Source organism: Pleurodeles waltl, chromosome 3_1, assembly GCF_031143425.1.
Source record: "Pleurodeles waltl isolate 20211129_DDA chromosome 3_1, aPleWal1.hap1.20221129, whole genome shotgun sequence".
Lineage (NCBI taxonomy): Eukaryota > Metazoa > Chordata > Amphibia > Caudata > Salamandridae > Pleurodeles > Pleurodeles waltl.
Window position 1 is genome coordinate 662175617 of NC_090440.1, and position 27081 is coordinate 662202697.

The following is a 27081-nucleotide window of genomic DNA, read 5'->3' on the forward strand; positions in this document are numbered from 1 at the left end:
GGTTCAGTTCTTTAATGGTCAATTGCTGGAAGAGTTGGAGCGTGACTGGTCACTGTCATTCAGACCAGTCCTATGGTGCATGCAGCCAGTCTTTCACTGTGTGTAGTGCCTCTTCGAACATTTGCCTACAGTGTGCCTTGCTGTTCCACCAGTGCCTCCTGTGGACCAAGAACTGCTGATGTTCCAGATGAGAGCTCATTGACGGTTATGCCCCTTAAGACTAAGGCTGATTCGCGTGGCTACTTTTGAGCCACCCTTGGTGGATGATCTGGCTCTTTTCGGCACTGTGGATGGTGCCGCCCCTCAGAGAGGTCCTGCACAAGAGACTGCCACGCACTACTGCTCCATGGATCCATCTGCCTATCCTGTCATCGATCTAACATCTGAGGATGTGGCCTCCTTCCTGAGGGACTTTACATTTAATGGCTTTGAAGACGCTCTTCAAGATCATGACTACTGTTAAATACATTTGATGACTGGCCTATTACACCAAATTCAAAATTGCATACATTGCCATACTTTACGTTGGCCTGCTGTGCTTGTCATGGTCGACATTGTGTCTTTTCTTATGTTTTAGCTATTTTTAACATGTTTTCAAATACGATTTTAGCTATTTTTTATGATTTTAGCTTGTTTTTAGTCCAGAGCATTCTTTAGCTTGGATTCATTCACCTTCTGTGGCATCATCCTATGGCATCATACTTGTTCCGGCAATGGGGAGGGTGTAGTGAATCCTAGCTTGTTTTCATGGGAAGCAGACGTTTGCCCGTGTCACCCAGTGACTTTTACCCTACTTAGGGGGTCATTCAGACCCTGGCGGTCCATGACCGCGATGGCGGAGGGCAGCGGAAGCACCGCCAACAGGCTGGCGGTGCTTCCTGGGCGATTCTGACCGTGGCGGTAAAGCCGCAGTCAGAAAAGGGGAGCCGGCGGTTTCCCGCCGGTTTCCCGGTGGCCCAGGGAATCCGCCATGGCGGCGCTGCTTGCAGCACCGCCATGGGGATTCCGACCCCCTTCCCGCCAGCCTGTTTCTGGCGGTGTCCACCGCCAGAACCAGGATGGCGGGAACGGGTGCCGTGGGGCCCCCTAACAGGGCCCCACAAAGATTTTCACTGGCACACAGTGAAAATCGCGACGGGTGCCACTGCACCCGTCGCACCCCTGCAACTCCGCCAGGCTCCATTCGGAGCCGGCTTCATTGTTGAAGGGGCTTTCCCTCTGGGCCGGCCGGCGGTCTTCTGGCGGTCGCCCGCCGGCCCAGCGGGAAAGCCGGAATGGCCGCCGCGGTCTTTTGGCGGGAACCGCTTGGCGGGTGGCGACCGCCGACCGCTGCGGTCAGAATGACCGCCTTAGTTTGCTCTGTTTTAGCACAATTATTTAATTATATCTTCCCAAGATGGATGCATTGTTTCTAGTTAGGAAGATGTTTTAGTTTCATGTTATCAGTACCACTCTGCAAAGGCGTCATTATCAGCATCAAAGACAAATAAGATGTAGGTATTCACATTAGGTACTTTCCCACCTTGTGCTTTCCAGGGAATTGTTTATGTAATTGCTGCCCCAAGCATGTCTTCTCATCTATTGTTTGGAAACATACCTATGTCAGGGGTCCGATCAGAACTGTATTGATACATCTCACACAGACAGATAAAGGGATTCCTACCAGATGCCATCTACTCTATTGATCCTACATGTTGCCTTGATGCCGACCCAGTCTTCGTGACATCAGGGAGTCTGATCTAGAGACCTCATTCCAAGGTAACAAGGGTTGGGGGCTCTTCTCAGGGACATTGTACTGGCAGATTAGATTTAACACACCTAGCTCTCTGTGGGATAGAGGTTAGGTTCATCATGTTATGGTATTAGGACATATTTCACATTTCATGTCATTTCATGCTATTGCAAGATGGTGGGGGTCTTTGTATTAATGACTCTCATCTTTACATTATTGTTTCTTGCACTGTTCGTTATCCTAGTCATTGCAGCCCATGCAAATCATAATAGATTGCAGTCTTGTTAATAAAACCTATTGAACACTTAACTGCATCTCCTTCGTTACCTGTGTGTTTGACTGAGACATGTTGCTCATGTGAGAAAGGGGTATTCTCTGTTTAACCACAACCTCCCTGAGATGTCTCACTCCTGAGTCCATGCATAAAGGATACCACAAATCACCTTTTACTGTTTGGGTTTTTGGTGAGTGTAAGGAAATGCCTCATTGGCATGGTTACCCCCTGACTTGTTGCCTTTGCTGATGCCAAGTTATGATTTGAAAGTGTGCTGAGGCCTGCTAACCAGGCCCCAGCACCAGTGTTCTTTCCCTAACCTGTACCTTTGTTTCCACAATTGGCACACCCTGGCATCCAGGTAAGTCCCTTGTAACTGTTACCCCTGGTACCAAGGGCCCTGATGCCAGGGAAGGTCTCTAAGGGCTGCAGCATGTCTTATGCCACCCTGGGGACCCCTCACTCAGCACAGACACACTGCTTGCCAGCTTGTGTGTGCTGGTGAGGAGAAAATGACTAAGTCGACATGGCACTCCCCTCAGGGTGCCATGCCAACCTCACACTGCCTATGGCATAGATAAGTCACCCCTCTAGCAGGCCTTACAGCCCTAAGGCAGGGTGCACTATACCATGGGTGAGGACATAGGTGCATGAGCACTATGCCCCTACAGTGTCTAAGCAAAACCTTAGACATTGTAAGTGCAGGGTAGCCATAAGACTATATGGTCTGGGAGTCTGTCAAACACGAACTCCACAGCACCATAATGGCTACACTGAAAACTGGTAAGTTTGGTATCAAACTTCTCAGCACAGTGAATGCACACTGAGGCCAGTGTACATTTTATTGTGAAATACACCCCAGAGGGCATTTTAGAGATGCCCCCTGAAAACGTACCTGACTTCCAGTGTGGGCTGATTAGTTTTACCAGCCTGCCACACACCAGACATGTTGCTGGCCACATGGGGAGAGTGCCTTTGTCACTCTGTGGCTAGTAACAAAGCCTGTACTGGGTGGAGGTGCTTCTCACCTCCCCCTGCAGGAACTGTAACACCTGGCGGTGAGCCTCAAAGGCACACCCCCTTTGTTACAGCACCCCAGGGCACTCCAGCTAGTGGAGATGCCTGCCCCCTCCGGCCACGGCCCCACTTTTGGCGGCAAGGCCGGAGGAGATAATGAGAAAAACAAGGAGGAATCACTGGCCAGTCAGGACAGCCCCTAAGGTGTCCTGAGCTAAGGTAACTCTGACTTTTAGAAATCCTCCATCTTGCAGATGGAGGATTCCCCCAATAGGATTAGGGATGTGCCCCCCTCCCCTCAGGGAGGAGGCACAAAGAGGGTGTAGCCACCCTCAGGGCTAGTAGCCATTGGCTACTAACCCCCCAGACCTAAACACACCCCTAAATTGAGTATTTAGGGGCTCCCAGAACCTAGCAAGATAGATTCCTGCAACCTGAAGACGAAGAAGGACTGCTGACCTGAAAGCCCTGCAGAGAAGACTGAGACACCAACTGCTTTGGCCCCAGCCCTACCGGCCTGTCTCCCCACTTCAAGAAAAACTGCAACAGCAACACGCTCCACCGGGTCCAGCGACCTCTGAAGCCTCAGAGGACTACCCTGCATCTAAAAGGACCAAGAACTCCCGAGGACATCGGCTCTGCTCCAAAGAAGAAACATCTCTGCAACAAAGAAGCAACTTTTAAAAACAACACGTTTCCCGCCGGAAGCGTGAGACTTTGCACTCTGCACCCGACGCCCCCGGCTCGACCTGCGGAGAAACAACACTACAGGGAGGACTCCCCGGCGACTGCGATTCTGTGAGTAGCCAGAGTTGACCCCCCTGAGCCCCCCAGCGACACCTGCAGAGGGAATCCAGAGGCTCCCCCTGACCGCGACTGCCTGCTTCTAAGAACCCGACGCCTGGTAAAGACACTGCACCCGCAGCCCCAAGGACCTGAAGGATCCGACCTCCAGTGCAGAAGCGACCCCCAGGTGGCCCTCTCCCTTGCCCAGGTGGTGGCTACCCCGAGGATCCCCCCCCCCCTTGCCTGTCTGCTTTGCTGAAGAGACCCCTGGGTCTCCCATTAAACTCCATTGCAAACCTGACGGCTGTTTGCACTCTGCACCCGGCCACCCCCGTGCCGCTGAGGGTGTACTTTTTGTGCTGACTTGTGTCCCCCCCGGTGCCCTACAAAACCCCCCTGGTCTGCCCTCTGAAGACACAGGTACCTACCTGCTAGCAGACTGGATCCGGGGCACCCCCTTCTCCATTGAAGCCTATGCATTTTGGGCACCACTTTGACATCTGCACCTGACCGGCCCTGAGCTGCTGGTGTGGTAACTTTGGGGTTGCCCTGAACCCCCAACGGTGGGCTACCTTGGACCCAACTTTGAACCCTGTAGGTGGTTTACTTACCTGCAAAACTAACAAACACTTACCTCCCCCAGGAACTGTTGAAAATTGCACTGTCTAGTTTTAAAATAGCTTATTGCCATTTTTGTGAAAACTGTACATGCTATTTTGCTGATTCAAAGTTCCTAAGTGAAATACCTTTCATTTGAAGTATTACTTGTAAATCTTGAACCTGTGGTTCTTAAAATAAACTAAGAAAATATATTTTTCTATACAAAAACCTATTGGCCTGGAATTGTCTGTGAGTGTGTGTTCCTCATTTATTGCCTGTGTGTGTACAACAAATGTTTAACACTACCCTCTGATAAGCCTACTGCTCGACCACACTACCACAAAATAGAGCATTAGAATTATCTCTTTTTGCTACTATCTTACCTCTAAGGGGAACCCTTGGACTCTGTGCATGCTATTTCTTACTTTGAAATAGTGCATACAGAGCCAACTTCCTACAGTGAGGTACTGCTTGTAATCTGGAAGGGTTGGGTTGACAGTTGCGATTTGTTGTAGGGTTGACCTAGTCACCCACAAACATAAGTACTGTCCCCCTTAACCTCTTGAGTGCCGTGGACGAGCTGGTTACATCCTCAGCCATGGCGCTTGTGTGCCGAGGACATAACCAGCTCACCTGTTCCCAGATCACGGGGGAGCACCAGTGTTACCCCTATGGGCTTCCTACCCCCTTCCACTGGGCAGGGATGGAAGGGGAATCGCTTCCCCTTCCACCCTCACTGGCCCCCACCAGTGACGTCTGATGACGTCAGCGCACAGTCGCGCGCTGACCTCATCAGAGGTTGCCCCCATTTCCAGCGCGATCGGAAGAGAAATGCTTTCATTTCTCTTCCAATCGTGGGGTGGGGGAGATCGGAGAGGCATGAAAGGAAAGGAAAGGGAGTTTGTTGTGTTTTTTTTGTTTATCAGTAAGGGGAGAGACCACTTGGGAAAGAGTCACTCCCCGGGGAGAGGGCAATTATGTTTTAGGCCATTTCTGGGGGGGGGGGAAGATCAGCCTATTTCTATTATGCCCATCTGCCCCCAAAGGGGGCAGAAATCACTAGACACCAGGGATTTTTTTTTGCCACAATTTCAAGCAAGGGGTGCGACCCCCTTAGGCAAGAGTCACTTCCCTGGGGGCAATTATATTTTAGGCCGTTTCTACCCCCCCTTGGGGGGCAGATTGGCCCATTTTAATTGCGCTGATCTGCCCTCAAGGGGGGAAGAAACCACTAGGCACTGGGGATTTTTATGTTTATTTTTTACAAATGGGGAGCAACCCCTTAGGCAAGGGTCGCTCCCCTGGGGGGCAAATTTATTTTAGCCCATTTATGCCCCCTTTGGGGGAAGATCCAACATTTGATTATTTTTGGTCTTGATTTTACATTTGGGCCGTGAGAGCTTGGCTAACTCTCAAAATCGTCCCACTAGGAATGGTGGGGGCTGAACTTTTTGGACGCTGCCATGTAGAAAAATCGATGAGACATAGACACATCTGAAAACTAAACTTCTGGGTGAGTCCAGGGTGGTGTGCTTCACATGCACCCGCACCATTTTCTTACCCACAATGCCCTTCAAAACTCTAACTTTGCTTGAAATCACACATTTTCCTCACATTTTTGTGATGGAACCTTCCGGAATCCGCCAAATACCTACCACTCAGCATTGTTGCTTCTATAACAATAAAAATTCTGTTTTTTTTCAAACTGCCCTCTTGGACCCGCTTTGGTTCCCCCTCAATTTCAACATGGTTTTGGGCTTTCCCTGTCACAGGAATTGGCCCACCTACACAGGTGAGGTATCATTTGCATCTGGAGACTGAGGGGAACGTTGGGTGGTAGGACATCTGTGCCAGTGCAGTGATCCCACACAGAAATGTGGGGAATTTTTTTTTTTTTTAGCTAAATGTGAGGTTTGCTGAGGGTTCAGGGTAAGAAAACACTGGGGATCCACGCAAGTCACACCTCACTGGACTCCCTCAGGTGTCTGGTTTTCAGAAATGTCTGGGTTCGAGCAAAAACAGGTCGTTTTGTAATTGATAGTTTTGATGTGTCCACGTGGTGTTCTGGGGCATTTCCTGTCACGGGCACTAGGGCTACTCACACAAGTGAGGTACCATTTTTATCTGGAGATATGGAGGAATGCTGAGTAGAAGGAAGTTTGTGGCTCCCCTCAGATTCCAGAACTTTGCAGCGGCAGAATTTGAGGAAAAGGTGTTTTTTTGCCAAATTTTGAGGTTTGCAAAGGATTCTGAGTAACAGAACCTGGTGAGAGCGCCACAAGTTACCCCATCCTGAGTTCCCCTAGGTGTCTAGTTTTCAGAAATGCCCAAGATTGCTAGGTTTTCCCAGTGCCGGATGAGCTAGAGGCCAAAATCCACAGTTAGGCACTTTGGAAAAAACAGGTCAGTTTTCATAAGAATGATTTTATGTGTCATTGTTATGTTTTGGGGCATTTCCTGTCGCGGGCACTAGGCCTACTGTTGTATTTGGGAAATGTAAGTTCTCTTTAAGGAACTATCGGGGCTGGAATTTAGTATGCCGGGGCGGAATGGGGGGTTGGAGCCGGCATTCTTAGGATGGCTTGGCTGAAGTAAGACGCGTCATGTTTATCTGAAATAAACTCATCATAATATTACACAGAGTCCAGTGTGAAGATCTCTACAAATTTGGTGATGAGCTGTGGGAACACGTTTTCCATGTGTTCTTTAGATCGGCCTGCGTGGGAGCATCAGGTGATCTGTTACCTGTGTATTTTCGGAGTTCTTCTATCAAGAAATCGGGAATTATGACCTTATTGTCATCCCAATGGCATTTTGAGATTGAAGTTGTGGACATCGGTCGGGCAAGTATTGCCAAATTGCCCTTTATTTTCAATACGCTTTGATGTTGACGGACACTTTTAACGCGGCTGTTACAGTTGCTTAGCAACGTCTGTTTGCCGTTCTGCCTGAGGCAGCTTTGTACTTCATTAATCGCGAGCACGTTATGAAAGACGCTCGCTGTATGAAGCGTCTGTATCGCGCTCCATATATTTTGAGCATGTTTCAAGAACAATTAAAACTACAAGCATATCGAATCACAAGGATTTACTAAAGATATTCTTACCGGACTACGTGTGAAGTAAGTCATCGTCAAGTGTTTTTTTTCCTTTCGCTCTACCTATTTCCTGTTTCACAGGAAAGAAAAGATTCTTAGTCTTTCCTTGCTTACAATTGTAGTTCCTTTCTCCCTTGGCACATCTATACTTATTTAAAAAAAAAAAAAAAGGAAAGGATATTTTTTTTTTATCCATAAAAAATAATAATAATATTTTTTTTAAAATGCAAATGCAGTTTGAGCCGCCTGCAAAATTTTTACAACTCAAAGGGGACCCACCTATACCATGGTCTAGGTGGAAGGAAGAATGTTTAACTTATTTAAAGGATATTGATGAGGATGCCATGTCAGAGGAAATAAAATAAAAAAGATTGTTACATTGTTTGGGCTCTGAAGGGCAACTCATTTTCAGGACGCTACCGCAAGGAATCCTTCAGGATGAAGAAATAGATGTATTTAAAGATGCCCTGAATAAACTGGAAAATAGATTCAAACCGACTACGAGCATAGCTTTGAACAGGTTTACATTTTATGATAGAATCCAACAAGTGGATGAAACGTTTGATGAGTTTTTGACAGGGTTACGAAGTCTATCCATGCACTCCAATTTTGGACCTATTACAGATGAGATGATCAGAGATCAAATTATTGTTCATGTCAGGAGCAGAAGAATTCAGGAACAATTGTGGGTGATCGAAATTACAGGATATAATAAATACCGCAAAGGCTTTGGAGCAATCAGAAAAATGGATGAAGTCTGTGCAAGAGACTGAGAAGAATAAGTTGTCGGACATGTAAGTTGTTGGAGCTATTGGGGATAGTGGATTTAGCAACACTGTTGTTTCTAGAAATGTTACATGGAACAAGAAAGACAACAAAAATGGAAAAATTGATAGAATGTCATGTTATCACTGAGGAAATTTAAGTCATCTTGCTAATTCTCCACAGTGTCCTGCAATTGGAAAAGAATGCAAGAAATGTGGGAAAACTGGACATTTTGCAAGAGTTTGTAAGGATGTTAAGAAAGCTGATGGCTGTGGTAAAGGAAAAGTCGCATATGTGTACGAGGAGAGAGAGAGAGGGGTGGTGTTGTCTGTCAAGAATGATTCTGGCCACAAAGGTGGGGGGGGGGGGTAAAGCAACCTAAATGTACAGTTTTTATTGAGGGTCAGGAGCTGGAACTTATGGCTGATTCAGGATCTCCTTGGACGATCATCACCTGTGATTATTTTGTTCAAAAATGTAATGAGGTTTGGAAAGTGTCCAACTTAGCATTGTCTGATATTGTTGCAGAAGGTTTTGATGGTACTGCAATTATTGTCATGGGATATGTAAAGAATATGATCTGTTTTAAGGAGTACTCTGCAGAAATCAAAATGTGTGTGGCTGAGAAAGGAGTTAATGTGCTGGGGTGGAGAGACCAAGCAGAGCTGGGGATCATTTTGAATCCTAGGTCTTGTGAACCCGTGATATTGGTTGAAGAAGGTGATAAGGCTAATTGGATTGTCTCTAAATTTCCCCATATATTTTCTGAAGTTTTGAGCAAGTTAAAGAATTACAGTCACAAGGTTAGGCTGAAGGGGAACACTAAACCAGTAGTGTAAAAGTTGGGGAATGTTCCTATAGGTGTGCGTGAGGAATTGAAAGATATGTTGATGGAGATGGTTAAAGAGGGGGTTATTGAAGAAGTTGAGCCCTCTGAGTGGGTTTCACCTCTTTTTTTAGCCTGGAAACCTGATAATTCTTTGAGGCTGTGTGTAGATTTGAGGGCATTGAATGCGAACATCATAATCAACAATCACCCTTTACCCAACATAAATGAAGTTGTTAGCATGCTGGATGGAGCAAAAAAAATTATACGCTAGATTTGAGGTCAGCATACCATAAAATTTAGCTCACTGAAGATTCCAGACATCTCACTGCGTTCATTACTCCACAGGGGCTGTTTCAGTTTAAACGTATGCCTTTTGGGTTGGCGTCTTCGGCATCAGTATTTCAGAGGGCAATGTTTATTTTACTTAAGGACATGGACAAGTTTGTGAAGCGCTTCCAAGATGATGTGTTAATTTATTCTAAAGACGAAGAAGAACACAAAGATCACCTAGTTAAAGTGTGTGAAGTGTTCAATATGAATGGGTTGACTTTGAAATTCAAGAAATGTAATTTCTTTGCTAAATCTGTTGATTATTAGGGGCATACTGTCTCTGGTGAGGGAGTTGTGCCTAAACATTCACTTGTCAAAGCCATTTTTAATGCACCTGCACCAGATTGTCGAGAAAAACTATTGTCTTTTGCAGGATTGTGCGAATACTACAGAAAGTTCATTGAAAATTTTGCAACTAAGATGGAACCATTGAGAGCTTTAACAAGGAAAAATGTGGAGTATTTGTGGTCTGAAAGGCAGGAGAGTGCATTTGAAGCTATTAAAAGAGAAATTGCCTGTGCACTTACACTCAGACCGTTTAACGTTAAAGCACAGTGTGTTGTGACGGTTGATGCAAGTATGTATGGTGTGGGTGGTGTGCTATCTCAAAGGTGTGGCAAAGATATATGGAATGTTACATTCGCATCACGTACCTTGACTGATGCAGAAAGGAGGTATGCGGTTATTGAGAAGGAGTTATTGGCTTGTGTCTGGGCTATTGAGCATTTTCGAAATTACATTTGGGGTTCACGATTTGTTCTTCAGACAGATCATAAACCCTTATTGGGCCTTTTGTATCCGGGAGGAGGTTGGAATGCAACAGCCTGTATTGCAAGATTGGTCTCAAAGATGCAAGAATATTATTTTCAAGTTTACTATGTGCCAGGAAAAAACAATTCTGTGGCTGATTGTCTATCACGGCTTCCTCAGAAAGATTCGGATGCTTTGCATGCATGTGGTTCTGGTGATTTGGACATTGTGTCTGTGGTGTCTGAGTTTATTTCTGAAGAATTCAAAGCTATTGAGGAAACAGAATGGTTTGATAAAGATCAGGAAGATTTGACTTTACAAGAAGTTAGGCATTTTGTGAGGGTTGGTTGGCCAAAGAAAGAAGGTATTCTAGAAATAATTATGCCTTTCTTTAAGGTAAAAGATGATTTGGAGATTGAAAATGTTCTTGTAATTCAAAGGGGGAAAATGTGTTCCACCCAAAGGCATGCAAACAGTCATTTTGAAGTTGGCACATGAAGGTCATCCTAGATGTCATCTATGAAAAGGTTGATACGAACTTCCTTTTGGTGGCCATGGATGGCGGAGAGGACTGTCAGGGAGTGTGGTGTGTGTGTGTGAATGCTGAGAAGATGTTGAGGGGGTGCCAGCCCCATTACATCCAGTTCAATGGCCCGATTCTCCATGGCAAAAACTGGGGTTTGATATTTCCAGTCCATTCCCATTTTTGCCTTACGAGGCTCGGTTTGCTTTGGTATTAGTGGACTATCACTCTAAATGGCCAGAAGTGAAACTGGTATCTCAAGTCACGACGGCCGTTGTGATTGAATTTTTTAAAGAAGTGTTTGGCAAAGAGGGGTATCCAGAGACTGTGGTGTCGGACAATGGTGTTCAATTGGTTTCGAAGGAGATGCAAAGATTCCTCAAGTATTGCAACATTAACCATGCAACCACCTTGTTATATGAACCACAAGAGAATGGACAGGTTGAGAGGTTTAATCGGGTTCTTAAAGAGTGTATTTGTTGGGCACAGGGTTTTGGAGGATCTTGGAAGGAGAAAGTGAGGGAGAAATTATGGTATTACCGTATCACTCCCCCACAGTACCACGGGAGTCAGCCCATTCAAACTACTAAGAATTAGAGATCCTGTTTCCAATCTGTGTCCAAGGTGGTTTAAGAAAAAACAAAGTAGAGGGTCTGAGAGTGTTGATGTGGAAAAGATAAGAGATTATGTGACAGTGAAGCAAGAGAAGAGTAAGGAGGTGTATGATAGAAGGTGGAGAGTGAAAGAACCGATGTTTGTTGTAGGAGATTGGGTCAGGGTGAGGAAGCCAGGTTTGATAAGGAAGGGTATGCCTAAGTTTGGTAAAGCCATGAAAGTGGTGAAAATATTTAAAAAGAAGGTAGTTACACAAGAGGGCAGAGTTTGGAATGTGAGTAGACTGGCTAAGTGTACTTCGGAACATGGTGGGACACAAAATGGAAATGTTGCCATTTCTGGGCCTATGGTCTACGATAGACGTGATGAACCTGCTTTTGAGGATGTAAGGTTGGATGGTGCAAGAAGTGGGATTGATGGGAGTGAGATTCCTGGGAATGTTGATTGTAGGGAGAGTGATGGGGAGAGTAGTATGGATGAGGGTTTGAAGGAAGACTCTATAGCCTCAAGAGTAAAGCTTGAGGGTCGATCCAGACAAATGTCTTCTCGATTAGTGGACTATGTGTGAATAGGTAGATTAATGCACATTATTCCTTGGTCACTAGAATTTTTTGATGATTTTTTAATGTCATTTTTTTTCTTTTCTTCTTTTATTTAATGAGGGAAATGTAAGTTCTCTTTAAGGAACTATCAGGCTGGAATTTAGAGTGCCGGGAGTAGAGAACGGGGGGGTCGGAGCCGGCATTCTTAGGATGGCTTGGCTGAAGTAAGACGCGTCATGTTTATCTGAAATAAACTCATCATAATATTACACAGAGTCCAGTGTGAAGATCTCTACACCTGCCCACACAAGTGAGGTACCATTTTTATCGGGAGACTTGGAGGAATGCTGGTTGCAAGAACATTTGTGGCTCCTTTCAGATTCCAGAACTTTCTATCACCAAAATGTGAAGAGAAAGTTTTCTTTTTGCCAAATTTTGAGGTTTGCAAAGGATTCTGGGTAACAGAACCTGGTGAGAACACCACAAGTTACCCCATCCAGGGTTCTCCTAGGTGTCGAGTTTTCAGAAATGTCCAGATTTGCTAGGTTTTCCGAGGTGCCGGATGAGCTAGAGCAGTGATTCCCAACCTGTGGTCCAGGGACCCCTGGGGGTCTGCAAAGCCTCCTCAAAGTGTCTGTGACTGCTTAGGAAATTTAATAATATTAATAGGTACCCAAGTATTTTTTTGCCAAATTTTGAGGTTTGCAAAGGATTCTGGGTAACAGAACTCAGTGAGAGTCCCACAAGTCACCCCATTCTGAATTCCCCTAGGTGTCTAGTTTTTATAAATGTGTAGGTTCGCTGGTTTTTCCTAGGTGCCGGCTGATCTTGAGGCCAAAATCCACAGCTAGGCACTTTGCAAAAAAAGAGGTCAGTTTTCTTTGGGAAAATGTGATGTGTCATGTTGTGTTTTGGGGCATTTTTTATCGCGGGCACTAGGCCTACCCACACAAGTGAGGTACCATTTTTATCAGGAGACTGGGGGAATACTGGGTGGAAGGAAGTTTGTGGCTCCTCTCGGATTCCAGAACTTTGCAGCACCGAAATGTGAGGGTAAAGTGTTTGTTTGCAAACTTTTGAGGTTTGGAAAGGATTCTTGGTAAGATAACCTGGTGAGAGCCCCACAAGTCACCCCATCATGGATTCCCCTAGGAGTCTAGTTTTAAAAAATGCACAGGTATGCTAGGTTTCCCTAGGTGCCGGCTGAGCTAGAGGCCAAAATCCACGGCTAGGCATTTTCCAAAAACACGTCAGATTTCAATGTAAAAATGTGATGTGTCCATGTTGCGTTTCCTGTTGCGGGCACTGGGCCTACCCACACAAGCGAGGTACCATTTTTATAGGGAGACTTGGGGGAACACAGAATAGAGAAACAAGTGTTATTGCCCCTTGTCTTTCTCTACATTTTTTCCTTCCAAATGTAAGACAGTGTGTAAAAAAGAAGTATATGTGAGAAATGCCCATGCTAGTATGGGACCCCGGAATTCAGGGATGTGCAAATAACCACTGCTTCTCAACACCTTATCTTGTGCCCATTTTGGAAATACAAAGGTTTCCTTGATACATATTTTTCACTCTTGATATTTCACCAAATTAATTTCTGTATACCCGGTATACAATGAAAACCCATTCAAAGGTGCAGCTCATTTATTGGCTCTGGGTACCTAGGGTTCTTGATGAACCTACAAGCCCTATATATCCCCACAACCAGAAGAGTCCAGCAGACGTAACAGTATATTGCTTTCGAAAATATGCCATAGCTGGAAAACGTTATAGAAGAAAACGTGGACAGAAATTGCTCTTTTTTTTAACTCAATTTCAATATTTTTTGTTATTTTAGCTGTTACTTTCTGTAGGAAAACCTTGAAGGATCTACACAAATGACCCCTTGCTGAATTAAGAATATTATCTACTTTTCAGGAATGTTTAGCTGTCCAAGATCCAGCATTGATTTCACACCCATTTCTGTCACAAACTGGAAGGAGGTTGAAAGCACAAAAAATAATAAAAAGGGGGTATGTCCCAGTAAAATGCCAAAATTGTGTTGAAAATGTGGTTTTCTGATTCAAGTCTGCCTGTTCCTAAACGGTGGGAAGATGGTGATTTTAGCTCTGCAAACCTTTTGTTGATGCCATTTTCAGGGGAAAAAACACAGGCTTTTGTCTGCAGCCCTTTTTTTCCTTTTTGTTCTTAAAAAAATGATATTTTAGCTGCATTTTGGCTAATTTCTTGGTCTCCTCCAGGGGAACCGACAAGCTCTAGGTACCTCTAGAATCCCTAGGATGTTGGAAAAAAAAGGATGCAAATTCGGTGTGGGTAGCTAAGTGGACAAAAATGTATGAGGGCCTAAGCGCGAACAACCCTAAAAAGCCTGAAAAAAGGCTCAGTACCTGAGGAGAAAAGGCTTGGCAGCAAAGGGGTTAAACCAGCTGTCTTGCCTAGAGCAAGAGTCAAACTGGTTGTGCTGCAGCCCCAACAACGGAGACACTGGAGTCAGGAAGGGCAGCTGGAGGGGGAAGGAAGCCTGTGGCCCCAGGGGACCACCATTGAACGGCAAGGGGCCCCACAGGAAAACAAAGGGGGACCCCTAAGAGAGGTAAAACGATTTCTTCTTCCCTTCTTAAATTAAGTTCACGGTTAGACTCAGCCTTGGGCTTAGAGGCTGGAGAAGAGGAGGAGGGGTCACTGGAAGGACTGAGAAGCACCCAGGAAAAAAGAGGAAAGGTGGGACCCTAAGAAGAGCAATACCAAAGGGAAAATTGTAAGTGTTAGCACTAAAGTTACCCCTTCTTTACGGGCTTATTTTAGGGCTTTGCCGCTAGTGTCGGTTAATACCCTTGGTACTCTGAAGGAGCAAGCATTGAGTGTGGGTTCTAGACCCATGCAAGTATCGGAGTTTGAGACTTTTATTTTTACCCCCTCCCCCCCTTTGGTGGAATTATCTCTTGAGGTATCTCAAATTATTAATCAAGATATTTTGGAGACTCATGAAACTTCTAACTTGTCTAGACCCTCAGAGAATAGGGAATCCTCCGTCTCCCTAGATGATCAACCTCAGGCTGAGGTATTAGGGCATAATACATTGGGGAATATGCTTGCCTCACTTACTGATAAGATTAATAAAGGTTTTGCAATTTCGTAAGCTAACCAAGGGGAAATTAAGTTTGCTTGTGAATCATTGGAAAAATAAATTGACCTTTTGGGAGTTACAACACAAGCTCTAGAGGAATCAGTGGAGACTATTAAGGGGGAGATGAGCAGGAATAAGGAAGAAATCCAACTCTTAAAGGAGAATGAGCGAGATCTTTAGGAGAAGCCGGAGCATTTAGAAAATAACTCTAGAAGAAATAATTTAAGACTCTCAAATGTTCAAGAAGGAGCGGAAGGAGAAGATTTGAAGACATTTGTGGTTTCTCTTATGAAGAGGACAATGCCCCTGGATGAGACTGAGGTTGAGATTATGAATGATATTCAGAGGATTCATAGGGATCCGTTTCGGGGTGATCCTAATAATAAGAAACCGCGAAAGATCTTGGTGAACTTTCAAACGTATATGTTGAAAGAAAAAATTCTAACAAAGGCCTTGGCTGCAAGATCTTTAGAAGTTGAAGAATTTTCCTTTGAGATTAGATCAAACCTTTTTAGGATAACACTAAATAGGCAATGGGAGCTGGGAAAACGGTTGGATGAATTTAAAAAAGTGGGTGCGGTGCCTCAACTTAAATTCCCAGCAAACCTGTGTGTAGTGTACAATAACAAAATGCATAACATTAAGGATCCTGGGGCAGCCGATGAACTGTTAGAAGTAATAAAGGGGGGGGCATTGTGTAAGGAAGACCGGGGAGCTCGGGGTGTTCTAAATGAGACCAGTAGTTCTGTTAGTAGATAGGGGGGTTCTCCCAGGGAGGAGGGGAGGGCACAAAACATAGATGGGTGTGTAGTAGGTTTTTTTGGGGCACTAAGGGTGAAGCATGGGGACAAAATTGAAAAAATATCTTCATACACCTCAATCTACTCAAGTATATCTGGGTGAGGTTAAGGGGTGCCAGAAAGACGGAAAGGGGTGGAAGCAAATAATGTCTTGGAATATCAATGGTCTATGAGTGAAGAGAAGGGCAAGGAAAATAATGCAGTTTCTTAAGGATTCTTCAGTCCATGTAATTGTTTTACAGGAAATGCATTTAACTAAAGAGGAACGTACAACATTGTTTAAAAATCAGAAGTGGGTACGATACTGTGTTGCTACTGATCATAACTTTTACACTAAGGGAGTTGTAATTTTGGTCAAAAAATTTGCTTGGGGTGATGACGGATAAATTAGGTAGGTGGATCATACTTAGTTTGCAGTTGGGGGTAGGAAATTTACATCGGTAGGTTTTTATGGGCCAAATTGTGATGATATAGAACCCCTCCAAACGGTCTTTTCCCACCTTTTAAATTTTTCAGATTCTATTATTATGACTGGGGATTTTTTTTAATGTAGTCCTAGACAATACATTAGATAGATCAGCAAAATGTAGGTCGGTGGGTACTCCGAAGTCTCAAGAATATCTTAAGTTAATGATGAAAGATTTTTGATTATGTGATCTGTGGAGGTTGAGAGTAGGTCAGAAGCAGGAATTTTCTTTTTATAATAGGAAGTATGGGCATGCTTCTCGGATTGACTATTTTTTAGTTGATTATTTGGTGTGTGATTTAGTTGACGACATTGTTTATTCACCGTCCCACTTATCAGACCACTCTGCGGTGATTTTACAAATGAGATGTCCCCAGGAGCGAGGAGGGATGAGATGGACCTTGGATCGGGCTTTGTTATTAGAGCAGGAGGTCGTTAGTTATCTTCCTAAGGAGACAGAGGCCTTCTTCAGGTTGAATCAGGGATCAGCTTCTAAAATAGTAATATGGGACACCTTTAAGGCAGTGAGGAGGGGGAAATTTTAAGTTTGGCTAGTCATCGAAGAAAGCTCTATAGGGAGGAATTGGAGGGGATAGAGCAGGATATTTTGGCATGTAACACTCAATGTGTAGAGAGAGATGATAAAAAGGATTTGGATGATAGGAGAAGACAGTTGAAGTAGCAGATGGAATCCTATTGCAAGCAAGAATCGCAAAGTGTTGGGAGGCAAACAAACTAGCTCATTTTGAATACGGAGAAAATATGGGAAAATGAATAGCCTGGAAAGCTAAGAAAGATCAGGCAACAAATTGTATTAAGGAGCTAGTGGATAGCAAGTCGTGGTTAGTCTTATTGACCCGGAGACTATAGAAAATACTTTTTACAAGTTCTTTTCTGTGCTCTATACTGAGGAAAAGGAGGTGCGGGTTGAGGAAGTTGGTGAATGATTAGATATAGATATGCTCCCGCGTCTTATTGAGAGTAAACAAACTTACCTGACTAGACCAACTACTGAGATCAGTTTTAAAAGAGTGTAAGAGGGGGAAAGCGCCAGGACCGGATGGTATTCCTGTAGAGTTCTATATGGTATTGGGTGACTCTATAGTTCTGTCAATTCTTCAATTATTTACAGAGATTTTTGAGGAAGGAGCCCCTCTGCCTGCTTCTTGGTGTGAGGCAACTATTTCCTTGATTTTAAAGCCTGGAAAATCGTAATTGAAATGTGAGTCATACCGCTCAATATCATAAAATTGTGACTATAAGTTGTATGCTAAAGTACTGGCAAACAGGTTAAGAGGAGTGATGAAGGATTTGATCCACCCTGATAAGAAAGGCTTTATTCAGAATAGGTTCTTGCATGAACAAACATTTAATTTAATAGGGGCTATTGATTTAGCCACTGCAAATCAAGAACCCTTGGCAGTTATTGGGATTGACGCGATGAAAGCTTTTGTTAGAGTCAATTGGAATTATTTGAATACGGTTCTTGAACGTAGCAATTTGGGAACTAAATTTTGGAAAGCAATTCAACAAATTTATCAGGCCCCATTGGCACGGGTCCTGGTAAATGGGAAGTTAACTAATACTTTTAGGGTTACTAGGGGTACCAGACAAGGTTGCCCTCTTTCTCCCTTGTTGTTCGACTTGTATATAGAGCCCTTGGCTAGGAGGATTAAGCAAGACTCTAGAATTTCTCCCTTTAGTAGTAAGAGGTGGGAGAAGAAAGTTGCTTTGTTTGCCGATGATCTTCTAGTCTATACTTAAAATGTATCTACTGCTTTACCCACTTTATTAGATATCACAGACTAATTTGGGAAGATTTCTGGCTATCACATTAATCCTGAAAAAACAGAGACAATGGTATGGAATCTGAATCCTGTCAATTGGTGTACTACTAATTCAATTAGGTATTTAGGGGTAGAAATTGTGCAGGATTTGGAACGAATACCGGTGGTTAATATGAGGAGTGTGGTAACAGCCTGTAGTAAGTTAATGTTAGGCTGGCAACACTTTCCCCTCACAATAATAACAAGCATTTACAATGCATCAGGTCTTGCGTTTGCTCATGTTAGAGCTGATCGCGTTGTAAACTCCTAACCCGACTTTTCACCTATCGGGCAAAAGTGCATTTATGTATATAACCCGAAAAAGTGAAATCAAGTACGTAAAGCGCTCGACTTCTGCCAAGCGAGATCGGGCTCGTAAATTAGAGAAAAAAAAGTCCACGAGCTCGATGGAAAAGAAGCGAGCCTCGCATGTTTTGTACTTGGTCGCTGCGCTGGAGGAGGGCTAGCCACCGGAAAAGGCATGACTTCTGCTTGCCTTCGACTAATGAAAGCAAGCAGATTTTATTAGGGAAGCCCAACAACGAATAAAAAACACTGACGTGAAGTTGACAGGGCTCTGAGCCCTTTTATAAATACAAAAGAGTCTCGCTGCGAAACGCATGCGCGAGCGCATGCAACGCAGGCTCGACCCTAAAAAGGGTCAACTTGGTAAAGATGATAAGTTGAACTTTCTTTATGATTCTATTCCATTGTAAATGGATAAGAAACTTTTGGCCATTCTTCAACAGAAAATAAATTCCTTAATTTGGGCACAAAAGGGACCCAGAATTGCATTGAAGATACTGCGCAGGAGAAAGGAGAAGGGGGGGCCTTACTCTTCCTGACATCCACTACTACGCATGGGCATTCCACCTTAAGAATGTTATAATGTTATTTTCTTCCCCGGATCGTTCAGCAATTGGAGAGATGTTTAGCTCTATAGTAGCTACAGAGAAAGGCGCAGCAGATTATTTTCTATACAAGTCCTGTGACCCGAAATTCTTTAAGTAAGTAAGATTGAAAATACTACAAGAGGCAGCTAGGGCTTGGTTTCAGTTGCGGCAAGTGGCAAAAATAGATTATTACAGCCAATGGGCTCCGCTTTGGGAATCTCTGGGAACCCCCGAGTGTTTGACAGATGTGTTGGCTTTACCCCTTAAAAAGGCGGGGATTGCATTTTTGGGGGATTTAGTTAGAGATGATAGTTTGTTGTGCTGGGAAGAACTTATGGAGTGAACAGGAGGGAATCTCTCAAGATTTAAGTATATTCAATTAAGGGAGTAAACACAAGGGGTTGCAGGTAGGTTGGGGTCTGCTAATCAGTTAGAGGATGACTTAATTAAGAAGCATTGGGGATTAAAGAAGGTTTCGAGTTGGTATTGGAGTATGTTGGATATTGTGGATGGGGATTTTAAACTGCCTGTCTCCCTTTGGGGGGGAGAGATGTCTGTGGATCAATTACAAGCATGGTGGGGGCCATCTATGCGAATAGTATTTAGGGCCATTAAATCGGCATCCTTAAGGCAAAATCATCTTTTTACTCTGCATAGGATCTTTTTGTCCCCAGAGAAATTAAATAAGATAAGAGGGGGAGAGGTAGTTAGTTGTGCTAAATGTCGTTGACCGAAGGCATCTGATATCCATATGTTTTTAGAATGTCCAGTAGTTTATTGTTTCTGGGGGAAAATATGTGAAAGGATTTCGAGTCTTTTATTACAACACATTACGACGTCTCTTCCTTTCGTTATTTTCGGTATGGTGGAGCAAGGGGAAGTGGGCTCTAGAGTAGTAAAGACAGTGTTGCTTTATGCAATACTTTTGGCTAGGAGGGAAATTTGTCGGAAATGGGTATCTGTGCTCCCTCCTTCATATGCAGATTGGCTGGATGCTTTGACTGTTATATCAAAATTGGATATTGAGGTGGATAAATTTAATAAGGAAAAGAAAGTAAAAATACGGTCACGGTTGTTAGAAGAAATATTTATTGGAGAATAATTTAGGATGGGTGTTTGTGTCCTATAATTACGAGCTTGTTTACTCTTCTGCCTTGGATGTAAATCTTGTGTGTCGAAGGGCAACTGAGAGAGGCTCGGGCTACCTGACATTGATCATCTCCGAGTATGAGAAATTATGGGGTTGATTAGGAGCCAGATGTGTATAAGGACAAAAGAAAGAAAAAAAAAAGAGTCAAACTACGACACCCGCACTGCCCATGCACAGCGCCAGCCCTGATTAAACACATATTGGATGTCTAGTTGCAATTTTGAGTGTCTGTGTTTTTTTACACATTGATGAGCATTTTGTTCAAACAGTGTTGTTGTGAGAGTTCATTGTCTTCAATGAATGTTGTTGTGGTTGCACTGTCTTCTTTGAGTTGGCATTGATGTTGGTTGTCATTGATGCATGCTGTTGCGTGTTGTTGTCTTCACTGAGAATCTTTTCAACAATGTTGTGATTACAATGCATTGCATTGCATTGCCTCTGATGTATGTAATTTATGATAGTGTGTGTGTGTGTGTGTGTGTGTATAGTCATCAATCCAAAGTATCTTCATTATGTGTTTTGCTGGCATTTTTTTATCTGTGTTGACACTGATGTGTGTTATCTTTGTGTCTTTGATGTCATCAATGCACTTTGTGTTCAATAAGTGCTGTTGTCGTTATGCTCAGCCTTTAATGTTTTGGCACTGATGTGTGTTTTTAGGTGTGTATGATGTCTTCATTGAGATTTATCTTCAATAAGTGGCGCTTGTATTATGTTGCCAGTGTTTTGGCACTGAAGTGTTGTTTATGATAGTTGTGTGGTGTTGTCAATACAAACTGCCTTCAATATGTGTTTCTGTATTTGCATTCTGTCATGTGTGGGTTGGCATTAATATTTTTTGCCTTTGATAAATGAAGGACGGCAAACACATATTTGCGAGTTGTTTTACGTTTGTTGTCTTAAGATATTTATAAATGATTATAAAAACAAGCACATTGGTTAATTACTATCATACTAAGAGATAATGATTTGTCAAGTGCGGATTGGCACTAATATGTTTTGCCTTTGATACATAAAGGTAGAAAACACGTATATCTGCGAGCTGTCTTAAGTTATTTACAAATAATTTAAGACAACTCGCAAATATGTGTTTCCATCCTTCGTGTATCAAAGGCAATAAATATTAATGCCAACACACACGACAGAATGCAAATACAGAAACACATATTGGAGGCAATTTATTTTGAATAAGTGCTGTTGCAATTGCCCCTTGACACCTAACTGTGTGTTAGCATGAATGCATGTTGTGTGCGGGTATGAAGTGGTCAGTACAACTATCTTTCACATATGTTGTTGTGTTTGAATTCCACATGTGTGATCATGGCACTGAAGTATGTCGTTCACGTGTGCGATGACGTCAGAGCAAAATGTCTTCGCTATGTGCTGTTCTGTTTGCATGCGAGTTGTCTTTGCTGCAGTGGTGTGTGCAGCACAAAAGGGACCCAGAATTGCATGGAAGAAACTGCGCAGGAGAAAGGAGAAGGGGGGCCTTACTCTTCCTGACATCCACTACTACGCATGGGCATTCCACCTTAAGAATGTTAGAATGTTATTTTCTTCCCCGGATAGTTCAGCGATTGGAGAGATGTTTAGCTCTATGGAAGCTACAGAGAAAGGCCCAGCAAAATATTTTCTATATAAGTTATGTGACCCAAAATTCTTTAACCTCTTAGCTGCTGGGCCATTCCCCGCCCCCCCTCCCCACCCCCCACTCCCAGTGCTGAGCCCTTTTTTGGCTATTTCGGGTAGTTTGCACTTAGGCCTTCATAACTTTTTGTCCATGTAAGCTATCCATGCCAAATTTGTGTCCTTTTTCCCCAACATCCTAGGGATTCTAAAGGTACCCAGAGTTTATGGTTTCCCCTGGAGGAGACCAAGAAATTAGCCAAAATAGAGCACAATTTTTGTTTTTTTCAAAAGCAATAAACCGTTATGTCTGCTGGACTATTCTGGTTGCGGGGATATATAGGACTTGTAGGTTCATCAAGAACCCTAGGTACCCAGAGCCAATAAATGACCTGCACCCTGCAGTGGGTTTTCATTCTATACTGGGTATACAGCAATTCATTTGCTGAAATATGAAGAGTGAAAAATAGGTATCAAGAAAACCTTTGTATTTCCAAAATGGGCTCAAGATAAGGTGTTGAGGAGCAGTGGTTATTTGCACATCTCTGAATTCCGGGGTGCCCATACTAGCATGTGAATTGCAGGGCATTTCTCAAATAGACGTCTTTTTTACACACTCTCTTATATTTGGAAGGAAAAACTGTAGAGAAAGACAAGTGGCAATAACACTTGTTTTGTTATTCTATGTTCCCCAAGTCTCCCAATAAAAATGGTACCTCACTTGTGTGGGTAGGCCTAGCGCCTGCGACAGGAAATATGCCAAAACACAACGTGGACACATCACATTTTCCCAAAGAAAACAGAGGTGTTTTTTGCAAAGTGCCTACCTGTGGATTTTGGCCTCTAGTTCAGCCGGCACCTAGGGAAACCTACCAAACCTGTGCATTTTTTTAAACTGGAGACCTAGGGGAATCCAAGATGGGGTGACTTGTGGGGCTCTGACCAGGTTCTGTTACCCAGAATCCTTTGCAAACCTCAAAATTTGGCTAAAAAAACACGTTTTCCTCATATTTCGGTGACAGAAAGTTCTGGAATCTGAGAGGAGCCACAAATTTCCTTCCACCCGGCGTTCCCCCAAGTTGCCCGATAGAAATGATATCTCACTTGTGTGGGTAGGCCTAGCGCCCGCAACAGGAAATGCCCCAAAACACAACGTCGACACATCCCATTTTTTGACAGGAAACAGAGGTGTTTTTTGCAATGTGCCTACCTGTAGATTTTGGCCTCTAGCTCAGCCGGCACCTAAGGAAACCTACCAAACCTGTGCATTTTTTAAAACTAGAGACCTAGGGGAATCCAAGATGGGGTGACTTGTGGGGCTCTGGCCAGGTTCTGTTACACAGAATCCTTTGCAAACCTCAAAATTTGGCTAAAAAAACATGTTTTCCTCACATTTCGGTGACAGAAAGTTCTGCAATCTGAGAGGAGCCACAAATTTCCTTCAGGCAAACATTCCCCCAAGTGTCCCGATAAAAATGGTACCTCACTTGTGTGGGTAGGCCTAGTGCCCGGGACAGGAGTGGATCACACAAGGGTCAATGGTAGTCCTTGCATGAGGGCTACTGTTAACCCTGGAGCGATCCATTCCAGAAGCAGGCACTAGGCGCAGGCACACAAGCGGGGTTGTGTTTTTATCAGGACAAGTGGGGAAACACTGGGTGGTAGGAATTTTGAGGATCCCTGCACATTCCTGTAGTTTCTGTTATAAAAAAGAAAGGAAAAATAGTGGTTTTAATCAACGTTTCACTTTTGCAAGGTATTCTGGGCAAGAAAACTTTGTTAAATCCAAACATGCCACATTTACATGGGCTGCCTTGGGTGTCTAGTTTTCAGAAATGTCTGCGTTTGCTAGGTTTCCCTATATGCTGCCGAGCCCAGGACCAAATACTTAGGTGACTGTCTTAAAAAACAAGGCTTTTTTGTGGTAGGTAATTTTAATGTCTCCACAATCCGTTTTGGGTACTTCCCTGATGTGGTCACTTGCCCACTCACTAAAGTGAGGCAGTTTTTCGCTGGAGACTTAGTGGAACTTGGGGCTCCCTGCAGATCCCTGGACTTCTGCTCATTGGAATGCAAGGCAAATGTGTTTTTTAAGCACATTTTGTGATTTCAAGGGGATTCTGGGTGAAGGAAAACTGGTGAGAGCCACGCAAGTCCTGCACCCTTGAACTCCCCTGGTACTAGTTTGTTAAAGTTAACCCACCACCCACACTGGTTGGTTTTAGCACCTCCAAAACCTCTTTATGGTCCATTCACACGCCATTCACGCACAACATACAACCCTTTCATATCGCCAGCCACGGACCTATTCCAACCGATCACTACACTCACATTAACTGACCGCTGCCAGACAAGGGCCCATCACATTCACACGCAACAGAACGGAATAAGTTTGACTACATTTTACCACCTGTCAAGTAACTGCCTCCTTCTTCCTTAACATTACCAATGGCATGCGTAACGAACCTTTACTAGTGACTCCTGTGACAGCCACCTGAGGATCAGGAAGACGTGTTTTTCATGCGCCTTTCACACACTTTCTGTGCTAAATCCAACTCCTTCCAGTTTGTGGATGCAAGTTGGGGGTGTCCGAGTATGCCGTACAAAGCGATTCCTCGAACTGAGTGAGCATATCTACCTTTGAAACTAAGGGAGACATGCTGGGGATTTCTCATGGTGTTCCCTAAAGAGAAGGTCATAGGCTAACTGCCTCCTTCTTCCTTAACATTACCAAATGCATGCGTAACAAACTTTTACTAATGACTCCTGTGACAGCCACCTGAGGCTCAGGAAGACATGTTTTTCGTGCGCCTTTAACGCACTCTCTGTGCTAAATCCAACTCCTTCCAGTTTGTGGATGCAAGTTGGGGGTGTCCGAGTATGCCGTACAAAGCAATTCCTTGAACTGAGTGAGCATATATACCTTTGAAACTAAAGAAGACATGCTGGGGATTTCTCATGATGTTCCCTAAAGAGAAGGTCATAGGCTATAAAAAAGGGTAGTGTTTGGTACACAGGGGAGTCCATGAGAAAGTAGCCTATGTCCCAGCCAACATTATGTGCAGTGATGTGACTGTAATGCACTTATACAGCAAACTGAACATTTACTAAGTTCTGATGGAGGATGAACATGAAAAGCAGGTCAAACACTGGCCTATGAAAGTCATTCTTCAGTGCTGGGATGGCACCAATGGGTTTGAATCCATAGGTGTAGATGATGTACATCTGTACTACCTTTACTATCTGCCTTCTACCTGTGCAATAACCCTGTGAAGGCACACCTACCATAATCTTTCCTTACCCATTCATGTCTCTGTTCTCATCAGAGTCCTGGCTAATCCTGTATAATTGCCAAGTGAACCTATACTAGTTTGTGGATGCAAGTTGGGGGTTTCCAAGTATGCCAAACAAAGTGATTCCTCAAACTGAGAGAGCATATCTACTGTTGAAAGTAAGGTAGACATGCTGGTGAAGAAAGGGTACTCCGTGACAATGTGGCATATGTTCTGTCCACTAGTATATGCAGTAGGGGGAATATAATGCATGTTAATTGAACAGAACACCGACCACGTTCTGACGGTGGATTTAGCTCTCAAGCAGTCCAAAAAGAAGTCCATGATGAAGTAGATGAAATAAAATTCTGTGGCTCCTTGCTTAACGAAGCAGTGGCCCATGGACGTTCGGTATCCATACACTGCCACTGAAAGGATTACCCAACGGCAGATCAACCGCAGTCGATTTCCCAGAACTTTGCTTTAGTATGATACAACGTAAAGCTAGTAGGGATACAGAGGCCTGGTTGTGATGGACACTGGGGATAGTAATACCGTCTCGCCTGCCGCTTTCCATGTTTCGAGCACACTTTACAGCGACGACATGGACGATCCTTTTTTAGTGTTTTAGGAATGCGATCAGCAAAGTGTCGCTCCTACAGCCTTGCCACATCCTCCAGAACATATGAGGTGGAGGCTGCTGCTGCTTCTGTAACAGCAGTGAGGCTTTCAATTACAGACAACTGGAAGTCAAGGAAAGTCATGAATCTTCCTGTGGTTGTCTGACGGTAAACAACATATGCATTATATGTTGCCATCTGAATCAGGTGGGTAAACAGTTTCTTGTACCAAGTGCAAGTTTTATGACACGCATTGTATGGTTGAAGAACCTGCTCGTTCTTGACCACTCCGCCCATGTACTTATTGTAATCAAGTATAATCAAGTATACAGATGGGCTTGTGGACTTCGGCCATCTGACCCCAAACCGTGATGGGAGAAGTGCTTCATCATGAATTGTAGTGAGCACATATACATCACTCCTATCTAAGAACTTGACTGCGAGCAGTTCGTTAGAGTGCAATGCAGTACTCTCTGATTTCTGGAGCTTCTTGCAAACAAGCTCCTGCGGGAATCCTTTGCGGTAACAACGAACTGTACCGCAGGCCACAGTGCCAGCTTTGTAGAGCTCAATGAACAGCTCTACTCCTGTATAGAAATTGTCCACATAAAGGTTATAACCTTTGTAAAGAAGCGGCTGGACAAGTTCCCATACAATCTTACCTGTGACCCCTAACGCGGGAGGGCAACCTACAGGGTTTAGGGTAGAATCCTTCCCTGTATACACTCTCAAGCTGTACACATAGCCAGAAGAGCTCTTACACAGCATGTACGGCTTTATGCCATAGCGAGCTCTTTTGCTCGCAATGTACTGTCTGAAAAGCAGCAGTCCTTTGTACAGGATCAAGGACTCATTGACTGCTATATTCTTTCCAGGAGTATAGATCTCTGGAAACGTGGCAGACAAATGTTCCACGACAGGCCAAATTTTGAACAACTTGTCATGGTCTGGATGGTCCCGGGGCAATGCAGCAGAATTGTCATTGAAATGCAGCATGCGCTGCAGTAGCAAAAAACGATCTCTGCGCATGTATGGTGCGAAGATGGGAGTTACCCAAACTGTGCGAGTCGTCCAGTAGGACTGCAAGGTGGGTTTCTGGACTAACCCCATTTTGAGCGTAAGGCCCAAAAATATCTTCACCTCCGCCAGCAAAGTGGGATTCCACTGGTGTGCCCTAGAACGGGGCCCTAGAGTGCCTCCACGCTCCCTCAGAAATTGGTCTGCACGCAAATTTGTTTGCTGCACAATTTTCTGAAGGAAGTCAACATCCAAAAATAGATGGATGTAGTCGACTGGCAAAAAGTTAGCTGAATCGACTTTACATCCAGCGTCACCAGTAAAAGGTGGAATTTGGGGCTGAACTAAACAGGGGGGCTGCCAAGAGAGCACTCTCTCTGTGCTTGCGGCCGCAAGCATGTGCTCTCTGGGTTCGGCCAAC